The 12,151-nt window shown below is 34.5% G+C and overlaps 1 protein-coding gene across 2 annotated transcripts in view; it reads left to right on the plus strand.

Annotated features, from left to right (window-relative positions):
- LOC127945165 (transcriptional enhancer factor TEF-5) overlaps positions 1–12,151 on the plus strand; it is a 41,361-nt gene that overhangs the window by 1,641 nt on the left and 27,569 nt on the right. The window lies entirely within an intron of this gene.

A 12,151-nucleotide genomic window follows, 5' to 3' on the forward strand; every position in this document is an offset into this window, starting at 1 on the left:
TCAAGAGGGCCTGCAAAACATGACAAGTGAGCTCATTGCTTTAAATAGCACTGCAGTGTGTTCTTTGTGCTTTCGACCGGTACACTGTGTGAGAAACGATGACTTACTGATCTACACCAGTACTTCTGTCGTCCTTAGGGCTAGATTTTAGGGTTGACCCATTTTTGTGTGTCTCCTGGGGCGTGGAGGTCAGGTGTATTGCGTCTGTAAATCCAGACTTCAAAATTGTCACTCCTTGTATAAATTTCCTGTTGATCATCTGGTGTTAGACATTTTAGTTTGGACTTAGATATGTGTGACGAATTCTTTCCGTATGTGGCATACAACTGCATTGTTTTCTTAGACATATGGAATAATTCAAGTTCAGTTTTCTGGCTAAAGGTCGGGAGGGCTTTTTTTTTTTTTTTTTTTTTTCGGAGGGAATTTTTGGAGGTGCCCACAGGGAGATATGGAGACTGATGCTTTGTTCTAAAATTTATACAGCATTTTAAAGGGTAAAGGGTACATTTTAAAAGCTTACCCGAAAAGGGTAAGTCCTTAAATAGGCCTAGTCCTTAAAGTATGAAAATTAATTATGCTACCTGTTAAGACAGTATGATTCAGCCAAATCAAATTCAGCATCACATGTTCTTCACAGAAGGCAATCTCAGAAAGCATTGTGACAAAAAAATCAATAAGGTGGACATCCAATTTCTGATAAATGTTGATTACAAATACTGTACATGTATTTGTAGAATTCATTCAGTAGTGAAAATTATTAATACAAATTATTAAGTGCCATTCAACATTGACTGTATTATTTATTTGTTCTACATATTGTTATCCTTACTAAAGTATCCCATGGTAGCTTAGCGATACTAGCAAAAAATGCTGTTGAATTCAGATGAGTCAAGTTTCCCACTGTTCTTGCGGTTTGTGGAGTTTGTGTTTACGTAAAATGTTCCAAATCAGTGATTTATGAGATCTGTGATTGGTGATTTCACTGTTTTCATTGGCTTTCAGTGACTGTTGCCAGGTGAACTGATATGCTGTGGAATGGCTACATATGTTACGTGGGCCACATGTTAGCAACTACAAACATGTTGGTCAGGATCTAGGGACTATGTATGTCTGGAGAGGAAATTGAGTGATAGAGAGTAGGCATCTGGGACTGTGAGAAAAATGCCCATTTGAGATCATGATGAATCAAATGTAAACATTCACTGTAAGACTAAGCCTGTTGGTGGTTTTGGGGCTACACACTAGAGATTACATTAAAAGCAAGAAATTGTGAAAGTGACGCTCTGTAGTACATGCGAAAGTTGAGTACATTTTAACACTTTGTTCCATACTTTAGGCATCCATTGGCTGATGATTATTGGTGAGAGAAAGGTTAAGTTGTGATTTTAGAAATTAAATTCATTGTAGTGTCTTTGCTCTTTACACACTATTCCAAATGAATTCACCAAAAATAAAGACCTACATTTCTTTCAGTTTAGACAATTTCCTTTGCTTGACAAAGAAAAAACTAATTCAACACAATCTGATGAGACAAATACTTTACGAGGATGCAATTTTGTATGAATACACAAAGTGCCCAAAAAATGATAATAATAATGATTTATACATATATATAAATATTAAATTTTGACTCCCGATCATGACAATTTTCTTTGATCTTGACATAAAATTGTTTTCTCATGATCAAAACTTAAAGGGGTCATATGATGTGATTTCAAGTTTTCCTTTCTCTTTGGAGTGTTACAAGATAATGAATAGAGAAGATACCTAAAGTTGCAAAGACTAAAGTCTCAAACCCAAAGAGATATTCTTTATAAAAGTTAAGACTCATCCACGCCCCCTTAAAACGCCTTGTTTAAACATGCCTCCACATGTCTACACTGTTAAAAATATTCCGTAAAATATACGGTAAAAAAACGGCAGCTGTGGTTGCCAGAATTATACCTTAAAAAATACGGTAAAACAGTTTTTGGTACAATTACACAAAAACACAATTACACTGTTGTAGGTTTAAGTGTTTTACTTTATATTAACAGTTTAATACCATAATACCAAACTGATATAATATTAATAAACAAACTTATTGAAGCACTGAAATCTGTTTTGTACCTTTGTATTACACTGGTAACCACCAAAAGCAGGTGGTGATGAGAGAGTCACGTGATGAAACAAAGCCCATCACAAGCCGCTTTTAAATTATAAGATACATAGAAGGTGCACGGTGTCATTCACACAAGCACTAAACACCATCATGGTGAGACTCATTAAACTGAAATATGCAATAAACATTAATTTAACCATATTTTATGTAACATACAACCTAATAAACATAACAGATGAGAAAAATTTAAGAAGAAACAGTTATTTCAAAGAAAAAACATCAAATTCAAACAAAATTTGAAATGCAACGCAGAGAATTATGGGAACGTAAGTTTACATTTTTTCCCTGTAAAGTTTACAGGAAATTACCGTTAACCAGTAAACAGGTTTGTACTCACCCCCGAGGCATCCTAGGTGTATATGACTTTCTTCTTTCAGACGAATCCAGTTAAAAATGTAAAATTGTCTTTGATCTTTCAAGCTGTTTCATGGCGCTCGACTGTTGTTGCATTACTTCTGTCCAAAAGACATGAAATAAAATGCACCCTTCCATAAAAAATTAAAATCAATAAGTGTCTCACACGGCTCCGGGGGTGAACAAAGACCTCCTGTAGCGAATCAAATGGATTTTTTTTTTTTTTAAATATCCATATTTAAAACGTAATAATCACTTTAATCTAGCTTTCGCTCAATGTTGTAAACTAAGCATGGGAGCATGACGTATGAGGTCAGCGTTGCGCATGCGCCGTTAAGTCTCGTGAAAACCAACATTTGTTTACAGGATCAAAGGAAGCAAAGTTTCCTTACTTTAGCAATGGAAAATCAGTCTCATCTTGGCTTATATCGAAATCTTCCGACATTCTTCTTTACAAATCTTCATTTTGTACTTATAGGCAGTGACCGTTGTTTTGTTTTGATCACTCTGCTGCGTTTCCACGTGTGTCACTTATGAGCGGCGCATGCTCAAAGCTGACCTCATATGAAATTCCCCCGGAACAGTTAGCACAAGCTGGATTAAAGTGATTATTAGATTTTTGATTATTACGATTAACTACAAGTGGTTTTGTCTGAATAAAGAACGTCACATACACCTAGGATGCCTCGGAGGTGAGTACATTTTCAAGCCTAATTTTCATTTTTGGGTGAACTAACCCTTTAAAGGATTTGCCATCGATGATTCAAACATGAGTTTTGGGCAGTGTAGAGTAGCGTTTGTTGTTTGTCATTTCTCTGATCACAAATGCAGACATGGTTTTATTTTATGTGGCGTGATGCACACATAAAAAGACAGTATAAGTCATTATACTCAGTAATTATGTCCCCACTGGATGCAACAAATGCCTCGTTTATAATGGGTTTTATTGTTTTTGTCTTGTCGCACTAGTGTTCTGACCCGGGAAACAGCATGCAATTTGTTAAGGGGAGTAACATTTTCGTCACATGCTTGAGGGATTCGGCCAATCAGAGCACACCTCGCTTTTCAGAATGATGAGCTTTGTAAAAATCTACGTGTTTCAGAAGGCGTGGCATACAGGAGAAACAATGATGTAGAGTATGTGGAAAATTAATGTGTTTTTGTCAACATTAAGCCAATTAAACACATTTCATTACACCAAATATCCAAAAATAATGTTATTTTTATCAACATCATATGACCCCTTTATTTTTACCTGAAAACAAATACAGTACTAACATAACTTACAACAATAATGATAATAATGAATTGTTTTTTATTTCAGTTTGTTATGAGCAAAAGCTGCATATTTTCATTCTTGTTTCTGAGTTCCGAGGTTTCCTTTCCAAAAGGCTACCTGTACAAAATAATAGAATGAATGTTTCTAATGGGTGTTCATTGTGACAAAAACAACAATGAAATCATATCAATCACAGACAGATGTTGTTTTATTTGTGTCTGCCTAGCAACAGAGTTGTCATTACAGAAGCGTGAGCTGCGTGCCTTCAGCTGACGGATATCTCAGACAACAATTCTTAAATTCTTTTAGCTTCTTGGATTCAACCCACATTTTTTTCCTCATCTGTTTGAAATAAAATTAGACATACGTTTATATATAAAACTTTTTGATGTTTTTATGTGTCTTGTTTATGATTTTTATCCACCATATCTGCTGACTTTTACATATGGGCTAATGTCATTTGATGAAATAAATTAATGCATTATTAATTCTGAACTGAGTAGCATCATCATTATTTGTGTATTTTACTTTTGATATTATCAATCTACAGCAAAAGAATGGCACTCCCAATAGACTAAGGTACACTTTAATTAGTGCTGCTGTTAAATAACCATTTGGGTTTATGTCAGGATCACAAGAAAGCAAAAAAAAAAAAAAAAAGACAGAACGACAGAAAAAAAATAATACTCGTAAGTAAGAGAAGAAATGCAGTCAATTTAAATGATGCCCCTTGAAGGGAGGTGGGGGTGAATTCTCTTAAACTGCAGTAGCAGGTTGTACTGGTTTGACTTGGGTTGGTTCCATGGAAGGAAGAGAGATGCTTCTTGCCTCTTTTTAACATGTCTTTGTCTCTTTTGTGTGTCTAATGTAGAGTCTTTAGTCAGTAGAGATTTTGCTTTTTGCGTGGCTGCCAGCCGCCCTGCTTACTCTCTTATCCTGGAAGATTTTATAAATATATATGAATGCTGTGAAGATTAGACAGAAATGTGTTCCTGAGACATTTTAGGAGATGTTTTTTTAAGGCATTTCTTCAAAGCCTCAATGTTTTGGTTTAGACATTTTTTTTTGAAAATCATACTCTAAAACAGGCAAAGCACTTCTCTATATAGGGCAGTTTTAGCAGGATGTTGTCAAGTTGCCCGGTGAAATAAAGCACTTTTAAACTGATGTCAAAACAGCATTTAGATGAATATATTCTCTTAATGACCCATTAAAGCGTCAGTGAATTCAGCGTAACTTGCCCATGCCTTAAAATGCTGTCCTTATCTGTAATCTGATCTAGGGCAGCAGCTGCTCGTCTACTTGTTGCCCTGTTGTTCATTGTGAAAGGCTGAGGGTGTATGTGTGTGTGTTGGTGTGGAGTGTGCAAGAGGAGGGTTGTTGAAGAGGCCTTTTCCCTGTTGACAAGCATTGCAGCTGTTTTTCCAAGTCTCTGAAAAGAACTGCCTCTCGTCTGTGCTGCTTAGCCCCTGCCAGATAACTGAGACTCAATTTGTGAATCACTATAGATTAATGGTTATTTATCCACCTAGCAGCACAAGATTAGATCCAAATGTACGAGAAAGTCTTGCCTTTGTCAAGTGTTGCTTTCATTTCTCTCATAAAAATATTTCTGGATCTACTCAGCTGAAAATATAAGTAAATAAATTCACATCACTCTGCTAATTCGTTAGAAAATGTAGTATATTTATTTAAATAATTAAATAGTAACAAAAATATTAAACGTAGAATCAAAAATTATTACTATGATAAATATTTTACAAATATTTTACAATATACAGTATTGTTTAAATGTTAAGGCTCAGTAAGCTTTTTAAATGTATTATATATATATATATATATATATATATATATATATATATATATATATATATATATATATATATATATATATTGCAAATAACTCTGGTAACTGATTTTCATGAAGATTATATCAATGTTATTTTTTTCTTATTGATTTTAGGGTAAATATATATTACATATATATTCATTCTTGATGTTACATGAGATTCTTTCAGCAAAAACAAAAAGTCTCTTCAAATTTGATCAAATAAATTTCCATCAAAATGTTGATAATAGCACAATGTGGGGTTAAAGGTTTAGACAAGATGCTTTTTTTACTGAACCCGGGTTATCCATCAAGAGTGTTGGATGCTTTTGGTTTGTCACTTGATTCTGTAACCTGATGTCTCTTCAGAGGCCAATCACTGCTGGTGTCGGCAGGAGACCTTTTCATGATGTCTGCTCACAGATAAGGCAACATGCTTGAAACCAAGGTCAATATTTACTCATCCGCACTACACACAAATATCCAAACATAAGCGAGAACATGCGCAACAATTCACATGCCTGAAAAGAAAGTCTAATGACAGAATTACTAATGTTTAGGTTTAATAATCTGTGTGCTCCCAGGTTCAGTTGGCTATGTGAAAGTTTCAGGTCTTGAAAGCTAATACTTAATAAAGCTTTTCGCTGGTGCATTCATTTATATATGTCTTTTTCTGACCCTCGAAACTAGTATGTTATCCAAGTCTTGATGTTTATTTCCAGATAGAATTGCATTGGGTGAACCCAGCACACCTAAAGTATTGCAGTATTGTCCTTGGGGAGAGCTCTGTGTTTCCTGAGCCTTAGTGGATGCCTAAATTGGTCAGGCAACCCACACTCCCACCCCCTATGATTTCCCTGTTCTTCAGGCCTTTTTTGGACTGGGGTGCTCGTAAGCGAAAGGGAAGGAGAGAAGAGGACGGGAGGTGACACAACAGATCTCCAGAGAGAGAGAGGGAGAGAGAGTTAGCGACACTGTGGCTTTCTTAATAAGGCCATGTCTGGAATGTCAGCCCTTCTCTCTCTGTAGGTCCATACCAGTGGTCCTCCAGTACCTATTTACGATAACCGCTTTAGCTCCACTCATGCTGTTTCTGAAGTCCAGTGTTTTTGTTTTTGTGGTTTTTTCTTGCATATTTGCCATATTATGGTTATAAGAGTCACTGGTTGGGATGGATCCTTAAATTCCTCAACTAAATATTGTCTAAATATTTTCTACTACGCCAACATAGTTTTAATGGATTTGGACTAGGAAAATATAACACGGAAATGTTTTATGATGCTTTGTTTTTATTAACCCCAAATGTAGATATACAGTAGCTTAGCAGTGAATCTATTGAAAAACGTTTATGTCTTGAAGAAAGATGAAGTATGTTTGAATGCCGAGGACAGAGCGTTCACCAAATCCATAGCCACAAAAATGCATCTCGGGTAGTTCTTATTAGTTTACTCTGTTTTTCAGATTCATTTTGCATCTGGCCTCAGTGACTTTTTTACAGAATGAAGGCACAGATGGTAATTTCCTTTAGATGAATGCCTGTATGTGTGATTTTAGAGAAATGATCTCCAACTTTAATTATGGCCAGTAATTGTGGATCACAAATTCTGTGTACACTAACATTAAAAAATATGGTTTGCTTTTTTGTTACATACTTTTATTGAGGAAAGGAAAATGTCATGAGAAAATGACAGTGAATACATTTATAATGTTATAAAAGTTAAATTTTATATAAATAATGTTCTAGTGATCTTACGATAATACTTAAAGCCTTTGTATGTAATGCTTTATTGAAGTAATTTTAATGCATTAATTATGTTCTTTAAAGCACCTTATAATTCATTGTATGATCTAATGAATAAAAGTAATTACAGTTATAATACGTTATAGTGCTTATCTATTCATTGTTACACCTTTAGAAAGTTTAATGCATTTAAACACATGATAAACAAACCTTCAAAGTCAAACATTATAATGCATTTGAACTTTAGTTCCAAATATTTATGAAAATATATAATACATTACAATGTACACAATCAACAGTGTTGGGGGTAACGCATCACTAGTAACTAGTAACGTGCCTGGAAAAAATGTGCGTGTTGCGAGTGCGTGTTGCGAGTGCGTTGCGAGCGCGTCGCTTCCATTATGAGCGCACGTACCGCATTTGAAATAATGAACTTGAGCACAAAAAAAAAGACGTGATATGTGAACACCTTGACTTCATCGGTCAAAATGTTTACTTTCGGTTAACGGTTAAATGGTCAATATGAGCATCCCTAACTGGCATATACACATAATATAACATACAAAATTAATACATTTTAAGCCACACAAATTCAACATGTTGGTATTTCTTGCTCTGAATCTGAATAAAAGTTTATTGATCTTTGAAAAGGTGTACCTGTGTTATTATGCCATTATTATTATATTAGTTGAAACTGGTCTTAGAACGACAATATTATCGTTTATCACGATATTTAATTCGTCATCGTGACAGCCCTATTTATAACAAGTTACTTTATAAGTAATGCAAGTTACTTTGTTTTCTATTTATTGATTGAGACCTTTCTTGTTTCCATGTTGAGGAATGCAAAAAGAATGTAATGTACAGTATTACTTTCCCAAAAAAGTAACAAAGTAACAGTTAGTTGCTTTTTAGGGATTAATGCGATATTGTAATGCATTACTTTTAAAAGTAACTGTCCACAACACTATCAATACCTTTATAATGCATTATACATAAAGGCTTTAAGTAAAGTGTTACAGAAATTTCTATTCATCAGCGATTCCTGAAATAAATTCATCATAGTTTCCTCAAAAATATTAAGCGGCACAACTTTTTAACGTCTTACCAACCCTAGACTTATTGGAGTTTATCATGAAAGTTTATATAGCATATTGAAATATTAGTTGTGGAGTTGGAAAGACAGATCAAGCCATGAACTGAATAATGCAAGTTATTTATCATGTTTGATAAAAGTATAAAATTAAGAAACATTTAAGATCATTTTGTCTTGAAGACCATGACAGTTAGTTAGTTTTGCTATTTTTATTGTGTCATAATATTCTTGAAAGATTCATGCTTTAAAATGTTTAAAAATGTTTTTCAGATTTTCTAGCAAGCTAATATATGTAGTAGGGCTGCACGACATTGGGAAATTTTATTTTTCTGCGATATATATTGCGATATGAAATCTAATCAAAATTTTTCTTACATACAAAAAATGGGGTGAGCACACTTCCATTCTCATTTTAAATTATTTAAACATCGAAACCATCATGTCAACTGATTAAAATGTGCGAGGGAGAGAGAGCAAGACAGCGTTCGTGTTGTTTGAAGACGGTGAGCGTGCGGCCGGGGCTCATGCGCGCTCTCTCTCATGCGCGCTCTCTCTCGCTCTCTCTATCTCTCTATCTCTCTCTCGCTCTCTCCGTGCACGCTCTCTCTCTCTCTCTCTCTCTCTCTCTCTCTGCCCTGTCAAAACTTTCACTCTATGATGGTTAAGGTGTGCAATTCATCCGCGAATCACATTCGTCAAGGGCCGGGGAGCAGCTGGCCCGTACAGATAAAGAATAACGGATCAACTACGACAGCCTACATCGCACATCCTACATCGGGAATTTGTATATCGCGATTTCGATGCTTAAAGACACATCGTGCAGACCTAATATGTAGTAATTATTGCTACGTATTGCTATTGTTGTTTTATTTTTATTTTCAAGAGTTAGGAGAGGTTTTTTTTCCAATCAGACATATTATCTATGTCTGATTGTATTTTGTCTGGACAAATAGACTGAAAAAAAATAATAAACAATGTGTTGATATGTCATTAAACCCTTATTAGTGCTTGCATCAAAATAATTTGTGAACAGCCAACTTCCACTGTCTGCTTTTGCCATGACATTGGCCAATATTGCTCAGCCTGCCTTGTTGACACCAAGGAAATTTATCAGTGCCCTCACTACCATGATTTTCAATACCATGGCTATTAATACCGTCAGCCTTGAAAATCTGATATCTCGTCACCTGAACTTAACTTGACTTCAGAAGTCTGGAAAATCTGGCACCTTGCTCTGAAGCTCAGTGTGTCCTCCGCTCTGACAGCAATTTTCCTTTCCAATTCTCCTCTTTCTGCCATCTCATAATGGGATAAACTGATTGACACAGCTTATGCAAATGATTACATGATCCTGCAAGATTTTTTAATCATGGAAGGGTTGGGAAAAGCTCCAGCTCCAAAGGGGAGATTCATAATCACACCATCTGGAATGATAGTTACAGTACTGTCAACCCTTCTATTGTTATTGAGCCGTTTCAATTAACCAATTATAGTAAGATTGTAAGACAGCCTGGAAGGTGCAGCTGATACCCCTGCAAAGTGAGCTGAGACCTTGTGTCTTTCCAAACTTATATTCCTTCTTCCACAGAACACAAAGTTAGATATTTGGAAGTATCTTCATGTAGTTGTTTAACAGTTAATGATTACAATGATTTACGTCCTATATTTTTAGATCTTCAGATGCCATACAATAGTTTCGTATTAAAAAAATTAAATAAAATTATATATATATATATATATATATATATATATATATATATATATATATATATATTTTTTTTTTTTTTTTTTTTTTTTTTTAATTCACATGAAAAAAAAATAGAATTTGAGTTAAACAGATTATCGAAAAAGAAAAAAAATGTAGGATGAGCGCTTGGTACAATGTGTACGTTTTTGATTGGATGGAGGCGGAAATAAATGCAAGCTTGCAGCCAATTGTAAGAAAGGGACGAGGTTTACGTGAATTTTGTTTGGTGCGCTTTGTTCACTCTGACTTCATAGTTTTCTGAAATCGTAGGTTTCACTCATTCACCCATTCACTAATCCCTATATAGTGTATGGCAGTTCAGTGCACTATATCAGAAAAAAATTTACAAAATAAAGTGAACGAATTTGGACACAGACGTATATACACTGTGCCTCAGACAGCTAGAACTGTCACAGAAACATCTACGTGACTTCATATTGTAATTATACACACCTTCATGCCAGTGGTTTCATCAATGGAATTATTATTAGATGGTATTATTTTTCAGATGAATACACTACATACAGGTGATTAATGAAAACTTTTTTAAATCATCCACCAAATTATAACCACAACTCTATCATCTCTTGTAGAGTAACAATAATGCAGCCTCAGTACATTAGTAAAAAATTAATCTGAGTAAATGCCTAAATAATACATTTTGATTTGGATAATGCATGAAATAAATGTTAAATCAGAATTAATAAAGATGTAAACAGCATCTTATTCAAATTTGCTCGCTCTCTGTATTGGCTCCGATATTGGCATTTTCTCCCGTGTTGGGTGTCGGTCAGACGAACTGATCCAAATATGATATTGTGCTTATACTATTCTGTGTTACTGTTAAAGGAACACTCCACTATTTTTGTCAATAGGCTCATTTTCCATATCCCTGGAGTTAAACAGCCGGGTTTTACCATTTTCTAATCCATTTAGCTTAGCTTAGCTTAGCATAGATCATTGATCATAGATCATTGAATCTGATTAGATCGCTAGCATTTTGCTCAAAAATGACCGAAGAGTTTAGATATTTTTTCTATTTAAAACTTGACTCTTCTGTAGTTACATCGTAAACCAAGACTGACTGAAAATGAAAAGTTGTTTTCTAGGTTTTCTAGGACGATATGGCTAGGAACTATACTCTCATTTCAGCAGGGCCTGAAACTAGTTCTCAGTTAGTTTGTAAAGTTGCAGCAATAGCAGAGTTGCTGGGGACTATTTTCAGGTGCCGCATAATATCATTGCGTCTGCTGCACCCATGGTTTAGCTGCAAAGTTCCTTGATTATTACGCCAGAGTGACAGTATAGTTCCTAGCCATATCAGCCTAGAAAATCGCAACTTTACTTCTTCTGTCTGCTTTGTGTACTTTGTTTTGGAGCTTGTCATATTATATAATACTTTTGTGCAATGAAAGATTATTTTTAGCGTTTCTTGTTCTGTCCTATAAGGCTATTAATATGTATAGCACAGTAATGGAGGCAGCAACATATGACAGATAAGACTTCTCTAGCTATAGATGTTGCTGCCTTTATTACTGTGCTATACATTTAAAAGAAATGTTGGTTAATTGTGTAGTTTATATACATAAATACATTTTCTTGTTTACATTCATGAATTTTACAATACAGAGAACAATTTGTACCATTTTACCAGATTTAGTCCTACATTTATTCACATTTATTTGTTAATACTAAATAATGTTAATTCACTAAATGTTTAGATTTTATAAAATTGTGCACTCATGATTTTTCTAGAATATATTTGCTGCTAAATTATCCACTAACATAGTTTATAATAGTATTTTTGTCATAGATTATTATATATTCGTTCATTTGTTATTTTTCATTAAAATTAAGTTTATATTTAGTATTGTAGATTGTGTTTAACACACAAAAGAGTGACGATCAGGTCAACACACAGAAGTATAGAAATTACACTGATTAA

Source organism: Carassius gibelio, chromosome A23 (assembly GCF_023724105.1).
Source record: "Carassius gibelio isolate Cgi1373 ecotype wild population from Czech Republic chromosome A23, carGib1.2-hapl.c, whole genome shotgun sequence".
Lineage (NCBI taxonomy): Eukaryota > Metazoa > Chordata > Actinopteri > Cypriniformes > Cyprinidae > Carassius > Carassius gibelio.